This window comes from Triplophysa rosa, linkage group LG17, assembly GCF_024868665.1.
Source record: "Triplophysa rosa linkage group LG17, Trosa_1v2, whole genome shotgun sequence".
Classification (NCBI taxonomy): Eukaryota; Metazoa; Chordata; class Actinopteri; order Cypriniformes; family Nemacheilidae; genus Triplophysa; species Triplophysa rosa.
The window spans coordinates 21,583,500-21,602,802 of NC_079906.1; the positions used below are offsets into that span (position 1 = coordinate 21,583,500).

At 37.5% G+C, this 19,303-nt stretch overlaps 1 long non-coding RNA gene across 2 annotated transcripts in view; it reads right to left on the minus strand.

The window, feature by feature from the left end:
* Positions 1–12,422: 12,422 nt before the first annotated feature.
* Positions 12,423–19,303, minus strand: part of LOC130568652 (uncharacterized) — a 54,093-nt gene continuing 47,212 nt past the window's right edge. For both annotated transcript variants that reach the window (XR_008964719.1, XR_008964718.1), the window contains 3 exons: positions 14,651–14,794; positions 13,960–14,061; positions 12,423–13,684 (listed from right to left, as the gene is read on the minus strand). This is a non-coding gene — a long non-coding RNA (uncharacterized LOC130568652). The remainder of the gene's footprint in view (positions 13,685–13,959; positions 14,062–14,650; positions 14,795–19,303) is intronic.

Genomic DNA, 19,303 nt, shown 5'->3' on the forward strand with positions numbered 1-19,303 from the left:
TAATATTTTACTGTATATAACTTGCATGAAATTAAATTAAAACTACTGAACAGTTATTGGTTCTTTGCAGAAGTCTACCGGAAGTTAAAGGTGGGGTGTTCTCTTAGCCGTTGTTGATGTTCAAATCACCAAAACAGACACACCCCTACCCCCATCTTTCGCTTTCGTCAGCGCTCGACTCGACTAATGTCCGTCCTGTGCAGGTGCACTGTACACCTTACTGCTGATTGGCTACAAGGTTGTTTTGGTACTCGACCCGACTTTGCCTAAACAAGCGTAATTCGGAAATCGGACACCCGCCTTTAAGTTTGGGCCAAATAACATGTGTTTATGTTGTTGCTGCCAAAACCGTCTTGTCTGGAAAAAAAACTTTGCCAACTAAACACAATATGAGTTCAAAGCAACAAACTGACGAGCCACAAAACTTATCAAAGGTTCGCAATGCTCTGAATCAACATTTGACATCGCTGCTGTCCTTCTGAAACCTTGCACTTGCTGAAGGACAACATTTAATATGAATTCAGTGCCTGATAAATAATATAGTGCTTGAAATGAGTGAAATTAAAAGACGAATTACTAACTTTACCTTCGTGAAATCCTTAAGATTGCATGAAACAAACCAACTCCCCTCAAACCATGTCAGGTCTCCTTGAACTAAGATCGGTCAGCAGATCTTTCCTAAAGACACACTAAAATATACTGGTTTCCAGTCTCACCAGCAGGATAAATTACAACATTTTGTGGACAGTGATTTAAGTATCATAACATGCACTTTAAAGGGTCTTATTTACACTTAGTGACTTCATGTGTGGTGACATTTCAGATGGCAATCTGATTGATCATCTGCTCTTACCACTGCAGGGTTTCTTACACCAAATATAACAAGATTTCTTAGCATTACCAAACATCTTGAGCCCGAACGAAGTCCGTGTCCTCCTCTGTTATCTGCTTTACTCCAGCAATCCATAGTTCCTAATGAAATGTGTCTCTAATGAACGTATAGGTGGCGTCTGAACTTTGATGGAAGCGGCCGATAAAAGTTTGCTTGAGCAATAATGAGAATCAAGGAAATTCGAGATAGGATTGCTTTCCGATTAGACGCTTTAGTCCCCATGGGGGAAGCAATAACATATCACTACATAATCTACAACCGGTGACAACATTTACATAATCGCACTAAAAGGCTTACTTACATGTGATGTCAGCGAGTTATTGCTCAAACGGCACGCTCTCGAAAACAAACGGCTTGCAGGAGGCTTGCTTTTATGATCAAATAAAATTGGGCTTCTCTTCCAATCAATGCCAAAATAAAACTCTGGTGGGGAAAGGTCGTAAATCCAAAAGTAAATCTATGGTTTGTGAGATTTATGCTCCTCTCTTAATTGCGATATCAGCGTCTAATTGCCAGCCGTAATCACGCGGTTAAATAACAACCTGAAAACACAGCAATTACAATCGCACGTATCCCATCTCATGTCCGTCTACTGGATATCCAATTTAAACTAAAGTTACTCCAACTCCTTAAAATTATCATGACGGTGCACTTTAATCAACCTCGGGTTCAAAAACCAACTGCAATTTATATCATTACAGCCGATGGGTAGACAGGAATTCTAAACCAGATCGAGTCTACAATAAGAGATTACAGATGTATATCTTAATTGTTTCTCGGTTGAGACCCATTGTGCCAAAGCCAAGCGACCAGCAAGACTGGTTAAACCTGGAAGAGACTGCTTTCATCACTTTACATGTTTCATAACAGATTGAGATTCAAAAACATTGAACTTATTGACATCATTGTTTGCTCTGAAATCATCAGCTGGTCCTAAAAAAGCCTCCCAGATGCTTGTAACGCATCACCTGGTCCTTTCAGTGCATTTATCTCAGTTAACCAAAGTGTGTTATTTTACAAGGACACAAAGAGCAATAGGTGTATCTAATGGGAACCAATTACTTCATTTGCGTGTTTTGTAGTTTCCTAATTCGAGCATCTCTCGCTCTCTCTCTCTGATAATACTTCTCTGTGATTAGATCTTCTGCACAGAAACACATTCTGTATTAAGAGAAGCAGAAAAACAAACGTTAGACCTGGATAAATGTTTTGACAATAATAAAAAGCAAGTTAATAAGTCACACTTATTGTTCATAATGGTGAGATCTAAAATAAACACATCCATAACATAGCAGTGGACCCTATGAGGTATAAATCTCACATTTGTGACCCTGGACCGGAAAACCAGTCTAAAGTAGCACGGGAACATTTGTGGTAATAGCCAAAAATACATTGTATGGGTCAAAATTAGCGATGTTTATTTTACGCCAAAATTCGTCAATCATGTTTTATGAACACTCAAAAAAAAATGTTTTGATAAGGTTGTTTATTTTGCTTAAGCAACATAGTTAGATGTAACATATTTGTATTGGTTTCTTGTTCAAAAACTGTTGGATTAACATGAAAAAATAATGTACATCGGTTGCACATAATTTACTCAGCATAATTTCATTATGTTCAAGTTGCCGAATTTATGTTTGTTAAACAAACATGATTTTTATATGTTAACGTTCTCAAGATAAGCGTTTTTAGTTACTGTGACATAATATATTCTTTTATCTCTAACATGATAGGAAGGTAACCAAGCTTAACAGAAATTCAACTTCAAAATGTAACCACCCATTACCTAAGCAAAGGCAACGCTTTTCTAAACAATGGTAACCACAAATCTTAAAAATATAACAAACTCCTCTAATTCTCAAAGATAAATGAACATTAAACCCTAACAAGTGTTTCTCTTTACCGAAAAACACATAAAACAACACTTAATTAAGAAAATAACTCTCAAAATGCAGTCTTACGCAAAGCATGCTGGGAAATATAAATCTTCTGCCTAGTTGTAACAATTATATGTTAACACAACACAAATCATTTATGTAGTGCCAACATGAATGGATTAAGTTACATAACTGAACATGAAAAAAAATCATGTTGTGACAAAATTGTACAAAAATTATTTTGATTTAACTTATTTAAATTAATCAAATTGGACAAGCAGCAAAAATCCATTTTTTTTCAGTGCAATTGCAATGTGTAATACTGACATAAATAGGTGACTCTTTGACATAACTTAATCCATTTGTGTTGGGACAACATAATTCATTTGCATTGACTAACTAAAACTACACCGCAGATTGAGTTCCCAGTATGCTTTGCTCTCATAACAGGATTTAGACAATGAATGTTAAAATTACAGTGTTACGTTATTTTTGTAAACGTTATTTTTATTACTTGTATTTACAGTAAACATATCAAAACAAAGAACGTTTGTTTGAGCCATTTTGGCCAGAAACACGCCTACAAACTTCACTCGCTGCTGTCGGCTCTTTGGGAACTGCCCACTCAAATTTGGTATCTATGTAAAGCTTAGAATTTCAGCTTTCAGGTTCATCTACTCTCCACAACGTCATTACAATAGTAAGCCAATACAGAGCATTAAAACAGACCAGTTTCTTCTTAGCATCGGCCTGCTAGCGCCTCAGATGGACAATTTTAAAGGCGATTTTCTCAATATTTAGAGTTTTAAATAAGTATATCTCGGCCTGATATTGTCGTTTCTAAAAATTGACCCTTAAGACTGGTTTTGTTGTCCAGGGTCACATTTATGCTGTAAATAAGAACAGAGGATGAAAGATCTCAAAGTCAAAGCATTAGCAAACATTACCATTACACTTTGGGGTAAACAATCAGCCTTTGTATCTTCATTTCAATTTGAATAATCAGATTCAAAGACTTCTGAGCTGTAACTTTGGGGGCTCACATGTATTTTCAGTGGGGAGAAGGTCGCAATATGAAAAGAGGGATGAGAAATAAAAGTCATCATTCATGACATAAACAATCGCCTCTTTTATGCAAATGGTACAAATGACTGTGAGGCAGATGTTTGATTGAAAGAAAGAGCTCATTGTGAAAATCATCATATTGAGAGATTGAATCTGGAGCAGTGGATTAGGCCACTTGACATCTCTTAGACATGCAATCATGACCTAACTGCCTTTCGTCGCTATTTTACACAATGACACGTGCACTTTTACTCACTGAACGCCATTAAAAGGAGAAATGTAATGTAAGCGTGTTTGCGATGGCAAAAATAGATGAAGAAACTTTTTTGTTTTGCCCAATGTGTTCACAAGTCATCAACTTGCAAATCTCATCTGAAAGTCCAAAATACTGCGTTGTTGTCGTTAAAGGGGTGGTTTACTTCAAAAATTGTAATTCTTTTCTCATTTACTCACCAATGTGAGTTTCTTTCTTCTACAGAGCACAAAAGAAGATACGTTGAAGAACGCTGATAACCAAACAACACTGGTCCCCACCAAGCCACTAAGACATTTCTACAAATATCTTCTTTTGTGTTCCACTGAAGAAAGAGTCACATACAGGTTTTGAACGACATGAGAGTGACAAAAGACGACAGAATTTTAATTTTCAATCAATCAGATTAGATTACTCTGAGAAGTAAATAAAACTTAGTAAGCTTAGTAAGAAATACATTTTTTGCAGTGCACAATCAACTAAGATTCTTTATGTATCAGAAGAAATCTAATATGTTGACCATCCATCCCTTGCTCAAATACAAATCTAACACACTGACATCAAACGTAACTAAAATGATCCGAACAAATGTGGTCTAAAAACACTTCAAGTAAATGCAACACTTAAAGGAAAATACGTTGACTTCAAACAGATCTCAACGTGACTTTGGATTCAGCCCGCGGTGTTAAAAGATTCAGCTACAGTAAACTCAACTCTCCAGCAGAGAACATTACAAGCCATCACGCTCACCTGACACCTTACAAGCGTTTTGAAAACCGGTTTGTCGATAAAGCACTCAGTACCTTCAACAGCCCACATGGGACTCTACAAATTGAGCACTGGCCAAATAAGATTTAAAGAAACACGTACAGCCCTCGAAAGAGCCTCAAAATCGTCTCAGCAGGTTTCATCTTTACCTTCTTTTATAGCACGCTGAGCGCCCTGCCCCGAGAGCAGCTGCCCCAGCGATTGGCTCAACTTTACAGGAGTTTTGATACATGCACGGCTGCTCGCGCCAATGCATATTTTGCATCGCTAATCACCTGCTAAGCATTTCTGCAGTGTGGAGGGCATCAGGCTATTAGTCGGAGGCAGGTGTTAATTGGTCTCTGAAAACAAGGAGGTGGGCGACTGGGCTGCCAAACCCTCGTGGGTCTGCGAGTCAATGCTTTGATCTGACACTTGATTTGCAACATCAAAGCTTGTTATCGTGCACTGGTTAGCATACAGACCTCCTGACCTTTCATTGATAGAAACAGCAGACCAATGCAGCCGAGAGCTGGGCGTTTGGAATGACAGGAAGTAGTATTGACTAAAACTTAAGAGTCATTCATTTGTCTATTAATTCTACACATTTTTCCAGATATCGTCACTGTCCTTACGAAACCTCGGATGTCCAAATTCGCTCCCTGCTGAAAAAAAGCATAGAAACCCCCCTGCTGAAAAAATCAATAGAAACCATTAAAGAAGTTATAATGGTTTTATTGGTTTTCAAGGGATTTGTATTGGTTTAAATGGAAACTGTAATGGTTCTACTGGTATGTGATGGATTCTATTGGTGGGATGTTAAATCCTACTGGAATAACACCCAAAACATACTACAAAAAGGCATTTTGTAATGGTTTTAATGGAAAAAGCTAATGGTTCATAATGGTATTTTATTGCAAACCATTAGAATTTCTGTAATGGTTTCTGTTGGGGTTCTATTGTTTTTTTCAGCAGGGTAACATCTTTAATGGTTTCTATTGTTTTTTTTCAGCAGTTTAGGTTTTAATGGAAACTGTAATAGTTCTACTGGTATGTGATGGGTTCTATTGATGGGATGTTAAATCCTATTGGAAAAATGCCCAAAACACACTATAAAAAGAATTTTATAATGGTTTTAATGGAAAAGCTATTGGGTTGTAAGGGTATTCTGATGTGAACCATTAGAAATTCTGTGATGGTTTCTACAGGGTTTCTATGTGTTTTTTCAGCAGGGCTGTTTTTCAGGAACTGGACTTTTTAAGCAATGAAATACTGTGTTGTCAAAATTGACAAGCACTTTTTTTATATACTTTTTATTGGTCAGATATTCATGACACCTAGTGACAAACATAAAGGGTGACTAATAATAACGATTTATGACAATAAATAAAAATCATGAAATATGGAGAGATACAAGCTTTCAGAAGGACTGGAGCGATATATTACATTTATATTTATGCATTTGTCAACTATCTATACATTTTATAAGTGTGTTCCCTGGGAATAAACCTTTGAAATTTGCAATGCTAACGTAATGCTCTACCAATTGAGCTAGACAGAGAATGCATGTTTAGTCCTGATGGACAGAGGGCTTTTTCATAGAAACATAACAGCAATGTTGACGGCCCACCGCTCATTTACGCAAGCAGCTTGGCATTTGATCACTGGCGTGCAAAGGGAAAGCTTTGTGCTTCTACGGAAAACTTAAATGGGCATGAATAATTGTTTACATGTGCAAGCTAGATGCTAACAAAAAGATCCAGCTTAGCTGGATGAATTAAGAAGCAACCACACGTTGTATGTTCCTCTTTTAAAAAGCAGACACGGATCAGATTTGTGCCAGGACGCCAATTCCCAATACATGAAGCTTTGTGACTTAAGCGTATTTTAGGGTCTTTCCTTACAGAAAGCCAACACAAGAACAAACATCGGCATTCTCTACCGTATGCCGATGAACCGTAAACAATCAAAAGTGACGAAGACGCCGTTTTTGTGTCGACAAAGTGTCGAAAAGCACAACCCTACTAAATAAGTTGAAAAGATCTATCAAAAGGTAAGTCATATTTTCCTGTCGCACATCAAGGCGGTGGCAGGCCGTTTCATCTGGCTTTTTAAACGTATGCCAATGTGACAGTATCAAACACTCTCTTTTATTACATTCCAGGGTTTTGCTGCATTATTGATGCCGAGCGGTCTTTACTTGCTTTAGGAAGGCTGTTTTAAATCACTTAAACCGGTTCTGTGTAGCGCTGTCTCGCACCGTTTCAGACTCTCTGACAAACTGCGGGCGTAGCGTCGAGACAGAGACGGCATTGTTATTCTGATGAGGAGAACGCACAGCTTCAGCTCTCCACGTTTCTGGGCCTCCGGAGGGCAAACACAGCACAAAACAACAGCAAAGAGCACAGTGGTGTGAATTAAAGTGAAACCAATTTGATGGAATTTCGAAGGTCACAACACACTTTCAAAACCTCCAGTGAGCAAAACAAGACAACTCGCATTTGTAATTGAATTAAAACTGAAAAATGAACACTTGCATTATTTTAAGGAACAAACTATTGCTCAAATGTTTAGGATCACTTACGTATTCGTTATTTTAGAAAAATAGTAAATTCATCCAAACTAGGGGTATGATGTTGTGACTACAAAAAAACTGCATCCATTTTTTTTTATTGCATATTTTCTCTTGTCATTTTATCAAGAGGTCTAACCCTGAGAATTTTTTTTGATAAAATTTAGTTTTGTAGATGAAATAAAATGTTTTAAATTTTTGTTTACAAAACAATTTCAGGCATTTAGATTAAAATATCATGAGAAACATTTCAGTCAAGTGATCCTACACTTTTGAACGATAGTGACTATAATTACTTATTATATATACTTATTTAAAATATATAAATGTGGTTAAACTCAATAGTTTAATTTCAGATCAATCACATAATAATGATAATAATAATAATATATTTATTTATTTAATATATCTTTAAAAATGTATATTATTTAATATAATGGAGCTTGTGTGGTTTTGCAGTAAATATTCTGCTTGACTACATGTTTCTTGTCTCCAATTTATACTTGACAAAAACTGTACTTTTCTCTAACAGGCGATGCTGAGAGATGTATGTAAAATTTACCAAATGACATAAACACAGAGTGAAGTCCCAGATTAAAGGACTGAACCTGTGTGTCAACAGCTGTCGTGACCACAGCCGCCACCAGTAATCCAGCTGTGTCTGGCATGCCCACAGATTTGTGTTAAATCACAGTTTCTCCCTGACTCTTTCCTCTCTGGAATAAACAAGATTACAGGATTTAAACAATTGCGAAAATATCAGATTCACATCAGTACAGATTCATATCTGTACATGCAGGTAGAGACTTGAACCAGTCTGAAACGTAATGTTAATATGGTCACATGAGCCCTACATAGTGCACAAAATAAAAAAATATGTAAAAATGTGTTTACACTAACTTGCTTACAATGGCAAGACATTGGTGAGGACTGACGAGCATAAATAATATTTTTTATTCTGTACAAAAATGTGTTATTTAGTATTCTTCTAGCAGTGGGCATACGGTTCTAGACAGATGAAGTTTTGCTCTTGCATTATAAATGTAATCGCTAAAGGTGAATATTATAACAAAGCTTCACGTGGTCATGTTAAAATGTTAAGATGTAGTTTCTCACAGATATTTTAATGTTTATCCCAGTGTTATGGTTCACTTCAGACATTTTAAATTTATGCTGTAAATTCAATGCAAATGCAAAAAATAAATTTGGTGAGATTTATGGGTTCTTTTCTCAGGAGACGCAGGAGACTTGAGCAAAACTTTCCAGTCGCTCTCCATTTAATCTCATTGATATCTACAAGAAATAAATGAGGTGTGAGTTTATCTCATCTGTGATTTTTCTTTCTTGTGAGCAGGGTTAAAGGAGCAGTGTGGGATTTTTAAGAGGATCTATTGACAGAAATGCAATGTAATAGACAGAGGTGTATAAAGACCTTACGTAATGAACTGTTGTGTTTGTATTACCTTAGAATATAAGCTTTTTTTATCTACATACAGAGCGGCCCTACATACATGAAATTCGCCATGTTACGCCGCCATGTTTGTACAGTAGCCCTAATCGGACAAATAGCTCAAAGCACGTTTCATATATATGTTGTAGCAGGCAAGAAATCTAGCTAAAATCAGCGAATAAAACACTGACACAATTACAGAAATGTAACAATAACTTTCTCAATAGCATACAGGTTAAATGGTTACGTCATTATAAAATGCTTACGTCAATATATTTTCTTAGGGCAGTGAAATATAGCGATGGACGATGTCATTGCCCTGCGGCGCTATAAAGCGTCTTTATACATCGCGGGCTGCGCGGACACACATCCATAAAGGGATATTTCACTAGCAAACCCAAATTTCCCCATGTTTTACTCACCCTCAAGGCATCCTAACTGAATATGGTGGAGTTATAATACCACACGTGTATCATTTTACTTTCAAGCGGTAGAATGGGAGTGAATGGGTGTCGACTTTTGAAGCTCCAAAAAGTGCATCCATGGATCAAATAACTGCTCGACACGGCTCCTTGGTCTTAACAAAGGTCTTCTGAAGCGAATCGTTTGTTTAAGAGAAAAATCCATACTGACAACGATATTAACGATAATGTCTAACATCTGTTATCCCTCAGATCCAGGTGAACGAGAGGCTTGTTTTTCCGGCAAATGAGGCAGGCGTGTCGTACGTTCCTGTGACGAACACAGCATTTTTCATTTCCAGCCGATAGGACGGGAGCTTTCGTCACCACCATTTGCCGGAAAAACAAGCCTCTCGTTCGCCTGGACAACTGAGATTGGTTGCAGTCCTCAAACTCACTAGTGGCCACCAAAAACCACACATTGCGACTTTGAAGAAACAAAAAGAAAGTGACGTTTATCAGAGACTCAGAGCACAAATGTTGGCATCAAACTTTGAACACAGCATTTATCATTTCCCGTCAAGCTTCAACCTGGACTCAGGGTGGCTTTACAAATCAAATTCTCTAAGGCTTTGAATGGTGAGCTGGGTAGAGACCAATTTACTGCCTTTACCAAACATCCTTTCAGAGCATCTCTGATTAAACAATCATTTAAAAACAAAAACTACTCTACAACCGATCCAATACAATTACAACCAATCCCTCCAACCCTGCACTATTTTTCACTCTTAAACTAACTGTTTACTTCTGCACTAATCTATTTACTTTAAGATTTGTGTGCGGCATTGTGTTCGAGCGTGCTGGGTAAAGATGAGCAAATTCATTGCCATGTGTTAATTGTGTGGAAACTCTATTAATGTCTCAATTACCGCGGGCGGCAGGATTCTACAAAGCAGGACTGCAGTGGGACCGAAACTGAGAGAATCGCGCATGACTCACAGAGTCGGTGCCAGATTTCGATATAAATATCAATGCCTTCAGAATCTTGGCATACACGTTTGTTCTCAAGAGAATGTCGGGATAAAATCGCAACAGTATGAGGATTTACTCGTGTATGCCAAATATACGGTTTTTTGTAATCAACAGAAGCAGAGCTAAATCATTTAAAGATTGTTTCCGAGATCTGCGATTTTCCTGCAGATCTCACAAGTTCAATCGAGGCGAGTATTCAATTATACAATATGAGACTGTCAATTTTGGTGAGTTGATGCTCATAGATCTTTTGAAACTCACAAAAAGTATGATTAAATGCTCGGGAGGAGGTAAACTTGAATGCATTTTTTTTTAAATAATTTCTCATCTTTTTGGACTCTAGCCCGGGAAACATTTTTGCTAAACAATACCGATTTCTTTTATTGGACTTTGAACATCTGACGTCCAAACTTTTACGTTTGCATTTAAGTTTAGCCAAGTAACAGTTCTTCTATTGGTAGCCCAAAATAATACTGGCTAGACATACTTTTAACTTGCTAGCTAATGTAATTCACTTGTTATTTTGCTTGTTATCAGAAATAATCTGCAGGGATTCTTTGCGGATTTGGACCGGAAATTACGCGCATGCGCAGTAAGGTTTGTGTATGTTGTTGCTTTGAAACCGTCTGAACTCCTCTTGCATATTTTTCTCCTGGGAAAAAAAACGTAACCTCATGTCAATCTGCTTAAGAGCTTCAGAAAAATGTCTCAAACTGTCCCAGGACAAAATAAAAATGCAAACAAACATTAGAGATCTCAATATGAACTCAAACGTTTTGCATTAAATTCTTTCACAGCCACATGATCCAATTAAGATGAAGAGAGCCTGACGGCTGACGCTGGTTTCTTTCAGGTAGTTTTCCATGCGGTCATTTTGATCCAATCACCTGTGATGTGTATGCGGAATTTAAAGGGAAAGAGAAGTACGGGAGGTTAAATATTCTGGATTTCCGCAAACCATAAATTGCTCTCTGTCAGGGAAATGTAAATCAACATGGCAGTAGCAGATTGATGGAGCTGCTGTGGCTGGGTGCACTTTTATTCGAGGCCGAGACGAAATGCTGTGCGTTAATATAGATGGAAAGAGAGGGCTTTTAATGCACACCGTAGTATGCATGCCGTGAATTCAAGATCTCTGAGGCCAGCAGCAGCACTAAACCAAGCAGATTGAATTTTTACAATGAAAGATTGAATTGGCGATGAGGATTTGTTTGTAGCATTGTCCAGACACTCCTAAAGAAATCATTTTCTGATTCAGTGTTTTTGTCCTGTTTTACAGTGGAAATATCGAAACATCCTTGAAACAACATAAAAGAGCAAATATGGATGATATTAAAGGTGCAGTTTGTAAAAACCGCGGCGATTTTCTCACGATTTACAAGTAGTTGGAAACATTTGAGAGATTGTAAGTACTCAGCTGAACAAAATATATAACACTAGCCTAGCGGTTTTTGGATATTTTACTGCAAAATTGTTACAAACTGCACCTTTAAGGGTTGCTTTCAAGACATATATGGAATTAAAATAAAATTTATCTCAAAATGATCTCACTTTTAGTTGAAAAGAAAAAAACTATTTACCAATGGGCTAAGAAAAGATAAACATAACTCCATATTTTCTGCTTCTCATGTATCTTACTTCAAGATTTATACCTGAAAACAAGACAAAACTACAGATGAAGAACATTATATTGATCTAGTGTCTGACGTGACCCGTTCTTCCAGTCGGCGGTGATCTGTATGTTTTTCGTCTCATGTGTGTCAGGTCTGATGTGGTCTCTCCCATCTGTTGGATGCAGCTCATTAGGATGCAACAGAGATCCCCTTCAAAACAAACCCCGACCTGCGCTCACAGAACAGGGCTGGTGGTAAACAGCAGCGCGACATGACAGCTTCACTCTCGCCATCGATAAATCCTCTCAGCTTCACCAGCCTGTGCGCACACCTGTACGTCAGAGACAGAGAAGTCAGTGAAAACGCAAGCTGTCCTGTGACTCCATAACAGCAGATGACCTGGAACCAGTACAGCAGAGAAAGATGAACCGGAGTGAATGAAGCTCATAACTAAACCAATCCAAACACACCCACCATCATTCATTCCAAGAGAATAAAATGTTCACATGTTGTTGATCAAATTCTTCTTTGTTTAATAGAAATATAGACATGTTTCTACTAAAATGTCCTTAAATAAAGAAAATAAATCAGTCAGTTGTTGACATACAGTACAATACATGTAGCACTGGAAAATGATTATGGATATTTACGAAAATCCAGTATTTATGAAAGTAAATGGGAAATATCTGAGTTCGTCTCTGAAATCTCTTCGATTACAGACTTTGGATTCTTGGAAACTCTGAGCTCAGGGTAACACTCTCTTGGAAGGGTTATTAAAGGGAATGATGCATTATAATTGTTCATATTGTGTGTTGTAATACATTAAATGTTGTTGTTGGAAAGAATTATAACCATATAAAAATGCAAAGTATAACAATGAATTGATGTTATAATAATGTATTAAAGGTGGGGTAACCAATTTCCGAATTTCGCTTGTTTAGACAAAGTCGGGCCGAGTACCACAACAACCTTGTAGCCAATCAGCAGTAAGGTGCACAGTGCACAGGACGGACATTAGTCCAGTCGAGCGCTGACGAAAGCGTAAGATAGGGGTAGGGGTGTGTTTGTTTGGTGATTTGAACATCAACAACTGCTAAGAGAAATCGGACACCCCGCCTTTAACTGTTGGTACAATTATTCATGAGAATATGTGCATCACAAGGCATAATTAATACATTAAAACTACTTTTATAAAGCATTACACTTATATGCTTTAAGTGAAGTGTTACCGATCTCTTCTTCAAACTGTAAGAGGCATATGTGCCATGTCTTAGAAAGATTTACGCAAAGCTATTCTTACATTGTACAAAATGACGAACTTCAGAAACACTTGTAAATCTCCACAGGCCCGGATAGGGACCAAAAAGTTTGCTTTCCTGTGGCTCAGTGGTTAGAGCATGGAGCTAGCAACGCCAAGGTCATGGGTTCGATCCCAGGGGATTGCACATAGTCAGAAACAAATGTATAGTACATTTAAGTTGTATAGAAACAATGTAAGTTGCTTTGGATAAAAGCGTCTGCCAAATGCATAAATGTTCATTTAAAATGCAGTCCTGGACTTCTTAGTCAAGCGGTTCATCGGTTTGGTCCGTACGTGATTGCGTTCCGGGTTTTCCGGCTCCTTCGCGCCTGCTTCTGTCTGCAGTTACGTTCCGGACCGTCCGCAACTGCATTCCGCGTTCTGGGGGTCCACCCTTCGTTCATTGCCGTTCCGGCCCACTGCCCACTGGGAGCAAATGCCCGGTGTGCCCGATTACCAATCCAGCCCTGATTCTCAACATCCTTGGTATAAAGAAAGTGGTTATACAAGTACATATATAATAGTGATTTTGCCTCTACGTCCATCCTATACGGCTCAGTTCATACAGTAAATATTACTGTTATCATCTCAACCAAAGTCTAAGTAGGCAGATGTTAAGTAGAATATACTGCAAAGTCAAAAAACTTTCCGTATGCATAAAACATGCCAGAATATAAATTAAACAGATATTTGCAAAAACTATGCACATTTGATTTATTTTGAAATAAGAATTCTAACAACGAAACTTTAGACCCACCATATTCACATCCCAGCACCACATGAAAATTTCAACCTTTATGAGAGCGTCTCTACTGTCAGGTACAGACCTCACCGCTGTCAGCTCTGAGCTCTCCCATTCCTGCAAAACAGAAGGGCAAAAAGAGGATTTCTCAGAAACAGAATGGAGCTCATGCAAAGATGTCCATGCCATCTCAAACACAGCAGGATTTGTCCTTTCAACCCTGTGTAATAGAAACAGACGTCCTGCTGCGTTCAGGTGGAAACACGGCAAACTGCCTCTTATCCAGTTATTATCATTATAGACGAAGCCACCTGCTGTCAGCTCCACTCACATAATTATAACCTTCGTTTGAGGATGTTTTTAATCTTTGGTTTCATCTCTTTATAATTTCTTTGATTTTTTTCTTTCATTTAAGAGGTCTTTCATGGGATGCTTTTTCGGAAATACAGTACATTTAATTCATGACTTCAATACGTCTTATATGATGAACTTAATTTTTCTACACTGAAATTAATTTTGATGGGTTTTTTTCTGTGCCTTATCTGTGCTTTAACCATCCAGAGTTGGCTTCAGGTCCCTCAGGTCAGAAAAACCATCATGCGGACTGCTCTTCTGTCAATCTTACAATAATGTAATGATCAGACACAGAAGCAACAGGAACATCAACATGAAATATTATTGGAAACATTTGATTTATGCATTTTACCTTAATGTAACAGAATAGCCGAGCCTTCCACAAATCCAGATGACATGTACGAAATAGGTTTTGGGTGCTGGAGATGACAACGCAGCCGGACAGTTCGGTCGCCCACAGCGAAAGGAATTTATGAGAGGACAATGGTTTTCAGTGCTGCAAGAAAACAAACAGATCTAGGCTTCCCACGGGGGTTTTTGAAAATAGGATTTTCAGAATACGGGTGAGCTGATAAACATGCGTTTATGGTGTCTGATACAGTGATGCTTCAGCTAATCAAATTCTGCAACCGAGCAGAACACAGCATATACTTTTTCAGCAAGTTTACCCCATTTATTTAGCCTGATAATACCAAACTCTGCTACTTCACTTTGCTTCGAGTCTGGAAGGGCATAATTGACAAGCGTTTACTGTCTCGTGGGGTGTCTGAAGTTTAAAATCATGGGTGTACCTGTAAGCCAATCGCATAACGTTTGGTTATGACGTATGTTATGCGCGGCTCAGCCGCCTCGAACTTCCGCTGTAAACACAGGTATGCGGCGAAAACAAAACCATCGAGCGAAATACCGGAGTGAAGATCGCTGTGAACGACTTTTGCAGATTATGTGACGTAAATCTGCGCATCCACGGTCCAATTAGTGCATCTAAACTCATATTTGACAGTAGAGACGAACAAGAAAATATTTGCAGCCAACTGTCAAAGTTAGGATTAGTTCTGTTAAACACGGCAGCTCTTCGTTCATTTCGAGTCTGTCGGAAATGCTGCGACTTAATTGCAAGATTACAGCATGACATGGCAATGTTCAAGGACTGGAAAAGAAAGGAGACACTGACCTGTCAAAAGGGTGCCAGTTCGAGCTCGGGCTGTTAATTAATTATTAAATAATCGTCTCATCGCGATTGTTTGACCTCATCGCGACGTTTTCAGATCATCGCAATTATTGCACATCTCTATAGAAGACACTAGGGGGAGCTGTAGTGCATCTGCATATTTTATATTTAGTGTATATATTGTAACTAAAGCATGGTAATACTTGTAAAATGTACCACCACAACACAATCACTTAAAAAAAGACTAAAGCATATACCATAAAAAATAACCTGCAGTACAATTTAATATTATTTCAGTGTGAAAACCAGTCTAACAAACTTTTATTTGAACTTTTATTGCAAGTGAGAAAAAAAACTGACTAGAAGCTTTTCTATGACTGATAACATTTTAATGGTGGCTTCAATTCACTCCTGATCAATTTACTTCATTTACAAGTATTTGGTGGTTGTATTATTGACAGGTAAAAGCCTAAACCTTAAGTATAATGACCCAATTTTTTCCTACGTATTTCCAAAAAAAAGAATACAGTCTTTATATTCAGAACAATATGGTCGTTTCAAAGCTGAATAAAAAATGCCAAAGCTCTAAAACAGACAATTAATCGTCATAATCGCAATGATTTATTAGATAATTAATCGTGGGAGCTGGTTTGCGATATCAGACTGAGTACAGACGTGAACTGAAATTGAGCGGAAGTACGAAGTCTGACGTAGTCAGGCTACCATTTATTATCTCCATAGACATTTCACAATAGTCTTCAACAAAGAGTGCTGAGGCCGTGAATCAAACCAACCAGGTCCAAAAACTTAAAGGTATTCTATTCAGAAATTGAAAAATAACTTTGTCATATCAGTTTAGCTAAATAAAATGCAGTTAAATTTCAAATACTAATAATTTATTCTGATAAAACTACAGTCTTATATAACACTATTGACTTACTGTTACTGACTTTAAGAAAACGATATATTTTAAGTTTATTCCAAAATATTTATGTGTATTTACATAAACAGCCAATGGACGAACTACTCAAATACAGTAAAACAGAAAAACATATTTTAAAGCTGTTTTTAATACAACAATATATTAAAAATGTACTAGAAAACAAAAATCACAGCCTTAAAAAATAGAAACGTTAGCTATTTTTGAAGAGGAGAGATGTGTGTCTACTGTCAAATAGCCTATCTCTGAAAGACCCAATCACATAACACAAATCTACAGTTCTTCCTCAGTTACCAGGGTACAGTTGTGATATAAAATAATAATACCATAATACTTTGCTGTACAAGTTTTGTTCAAAATTGGCGTTTCCGTCAACGAGTGACACCAAAGAGCGATTCGAAGATGTGATGTCATACGCCGAACTGTCTGCGCAGCGTGGAAGAATGTCGAAAAGACGTTAGAGTGTCTCGTGTTTACAGCGTGATTTGTCAGGTCATTATAATCTTTTAATCAAGTCGATTTTAAAATAGATTTTTATAGAACTTTTCTATAAGACCCTATCGTCAAGTGCAGTGGTAGTTCAGAGAATGCAAAAATATTACGACGTATCTACGCAAATCATGGTCATGTTAATATGCTTCCGAGTACTGTTGGTTTTTGAATAGTATATGGATGCTGTAGATATGACGTCACTGACAACGATTTGGTCACACTTTACACACCTTTTAATGTTCTCCAGAGTGATTAACAGACCTTGGGTGAGCTGTCCGAGATATTCGGTGCACGAGTGAATCGTCCAACAGATTCAATGATTCAGTGTGGGAGTGAACTGTTGCAACCGATTCAGTGAGCAAGCGAACCGCCCGAGAGTCAATACGCAGGTGAACCGTCCGGAAAATACAGCGCGCGACTGAACTGCTCGAAAGATTTGAACTGATTTGCGATTTCTAATTCACGCAATTTTGCTATTTTGTTTGAAATTTGTATCAATCTTATTTAAATGTCGAAAAGTGTAAATGCAGGTGGTAAAATTCATTGCTTCAGATCAGAAAGTTGATCAATGATTTACGTGAAGTTGTCACATTTTGGGTCTATTCTTTAAGCCACTGGGACAGATGTTATATGCATGTGTAAATGAATTCTAAACATAGACCTAAAACGTTATTGTTTAGTTAGCATTTATCGTCATTGTGTTTTTTGTGTTGTGTTTGTAATGAGAACAGAAATGTGGCGTCGAACAGATGGAGTAACAATACAAAACAGTTCTAGAGGTGAGGAGAAATAAATAGGTATGGAATAAGAGAGGACTTGTTTGTTTGTTTTAATTACATGTGTTACTGTGATACACTTCATGCCTGTAGCACATTATATCGATTTTAACACAAAATAGCAGCAAAGCAACCTGTGGGATGAGCTCTTGTCGCACATGAAGAGATGCTCTTCAGTGTTTTAAATTGACACAGTTCAGGCTATTCTCGGATAATCTGGTATACAATCTAAAATTGTTTGCAATTACAGCTTTGAACATCAGAATGTGAATAGTGTGTTGATTCTGGACAATTGTCTAACTCTTTATTTCTCACAACCATAACAGCAAAAATGGACACTCGGGACATTTTATCTCTGTTTGATTTTTATTTGTGAAAAGCACAGACAGCCTAGGACAATGCAGATTTGCTAGAAATGCATACAGAGGAGCAGGGTTCAAATTGAGGGGGGGCTGGGGCGGTCCCGGGCCCCTCATAAACCTAAAGGGACCCATCATAAGGTCTAAAATATGGAACTTTGGGGGTCCCCTGGTTTTCCATTAAAACTAGACTAAAAATCCAAAATTATTATTTGTCAAATAATCACGCTAAAACAAAACACTATTGTCCGCTATTTGTTCAATTTTATAAAAAAATTGAAGAAAATATTTAAAATCTTTTGCTCTACCAAGAACATTGCGTTTATTTCTCAAACTTTTGCATTTCCCCCAAGAATATTTTTCTTTCCTCAGAAAGCGTTTGCATTTCCCAGAGATTATTGCGCTCCCTTCTGTAAACATAAGCTCCGACTTTGACGAGAAGGCTTTCTCCCAAAGAAACGACATAATTTTTTCTTATTCTGCATTGGTTCATATGGATTATTTTGGTAACGCTTTAGATTATCAGGAGATAAATGCTTAAAACGCTCATACGCTTCTGGTGACTGGCTGGTTTGGCAGCACTGTACAGACAGCCACTATTGACTTTGACGCGATCCTCTCCCTCACTTTCTCCAAAGATTTTTTTTATTAATATTCCAAAAAAAGGGAACAGCACTGCATTACAAGAATATAAAGAACAAGAATCAAAGGACGAAAAAAAGAAATAATCTCTCCCTCATGTGGCTCTCTTTTAATGGATTTTCAACATTTTAAGGACATTTATGCGTGTAATGTGGTTTAATTATCCTGTTCCAAACTATCATGTGATGATGCCTGTACTGCCAGCTCCAACGATTTTTTTTTAGGGCCGGTTAGGGGACCCCCCAAGAGCTTTGACACAATTCGAACACTGCAAAATGCTGGTCGCATGCTAAAGAAACGCCATTTTTGAAATCATCGCGAAAACACACTGCAAAAACGATTTCAACAAAAAATGTTGACAAACATCTAAACAAGATGCATTTACCTGACAGCTTCCTTAGTCAGATTTGTTTTCTGAGAATGTACCTTGAATATAAGTGTATTTTGTCTTGTTCGATTATCAGATTCCGTCACTTAAATTTAGAGAGATTTATGCTTACAAGAAGTTAAAAAAGGAGCTGCAATGGAATAAGACGAATGACACTAATATTTAAGGTACCTTGTCAAAAAAAAGCTCTAACAGTTTTTGCTTCCAAGGTAAATTCATCTTGTTCTGGTGATGTTT